We start from the raw sequence: 1,698 nt of genomic DNA, 5'->3' as shown, positions 1-1,698 counted from the left end.
AAATTCATTTCAAAAGAAAAAATTGCAACCAGATAATCAACCTTACTTAATGAAGTCTTTAAGGGAAAAGTAACTGAATTTACTTTGAAATGCATACAAAATAAGATGGTGTAATAAATGGATAGAAAGATGCAGAGATTGATAGACATGTGAAAAAGCAAAAGCAGAGTAAAAGTGTTATTGGTAGAACTAGACAGTAAGTATTTGGATGTATGCTCTAAGATTCTTCCAGCTTGTGGTACATTTGAAATTTTTGATTAAAAAATATTGGGGAGGAATATCTGCCATTATGATTGATTTGCCAATTTCTCTGTGAGTCGACTGATTTTTTGCTATATGTATTGAGACTAAGTTATTAGATGCATAATAGCTTTCTTTAGACCAGTATTTTCCTTCTGTATGTTCTTTTATCTTTAGTCTTTCTGTCATCATGTTTTTGGAGTGTCAAAAAGTTTCATAAAAAAATCTAATATGAAAGCCTCTGTCTCATAATAGGTAAACATTGATCTGTTTACATTTATCGTGATTATTGATCAATTTGAACTTATTTCTACCATCTAATTTTATGTTTTACCTTTACTGTGCTTTTTCTATGTATTTTTTTTCTCCTTACAAGCCTTCTATTTTTTTTTTCAAGCCTTCTATTTTAATGGTTTCATTTTCTTTTTTCTTGGTTTTGCTTCTCCTGGTTTGGAAGATCTGTAATTCATACTTTTTTGAGATGTTTCTCAAGAGAATCCTCTTGGTTTTCAATACCAGAACATCATAGAGATTTCTTATCTCTCAACACAATATTTTCTGGCCAATATTTACATAAGAAAATTTTAAGTTTACATCCCTAAAATTCAGCACACTGTTCTAAACAAAACTCAGTGTCAGAAATAGCTTAAGCTATATTAAAACCACTATTGATACAATATCAGAAATAAGTGTTCTTTGTAAATTGTGCCTCCACATCCACAAAAAGAATGTGTATCTCAGAGGTCTTTGGTGCGGAGAGAGAAATCAGTGTATCAGGTTATTGCACACGAAGTCCTTGAAGCTGTTTGCTAACAGCAGTAGCATTTGCTTGGTCGTTCGGAAGCAGAGTTTTTTATTTTGCTTTTTGTGTGTAGTAAAATACAAAGCTTATTCTTTTAATGATTTTTAAGGGTTCATTCAGTGGCGTCAAGTACATCACAATGTGCAGCCGTCAGTGCTTCCATTTCCAGAACTTTTTACTCATCTCAAACTCTGTACCTATTAAACAATAACTCCCTATTTCCTGTGTCCCCCAGCCCCTGGTATCCTCTGTTCTACTTTCTGTCAATTAATTGGCCTCTTCTAAGTATCTTATCTAAGTGGAATCATACAATATTTGTCCTTTTGTATCTGCCTTATTTCTCTTAGCATGATGTTTCCAAGGTTCATCCATGTTGTGGCATGTGTCACTGTTGTATTCCTTTCTAAGGTTACTGTTTCATTGTATTCTATTTCCAAGGTTACTATTTTATCCATTTATCAGTTGACAGACATTTGTGTTATTTCCACCTTTGGACTATTGGGAATAATGCTGCTGTGAACATTGGTGTTTAAATATCCATTTGAGTCTCTGCTTTCAATTCTTTTGGCTGTATACCTATTAGTGAAATTGCTAGATCATATGGTAAGCCTATGTTTATCTTCTTGAGAAACCACCAAACTGTTTCCACAGCAGCT

Source organism: Muntiacus reevesi, chromosome 4 (genome assembly GCF_963930625.1).
Source record: "Muntiacus reevesi chromosome 4, mMunRee1.1, whole genome shotgun sequence".
Lineage (NCBI taxonomy): Eukaryota > Metazoa > Chordata > Mammalia > Artiodactyla > Cervidae > Muntiacus > Muntiacus reevesi.
The sequence above is the reverse complement of the archived record's forward strand: the minus strand, read 5'-3'. Positions refer to the sequence as shown.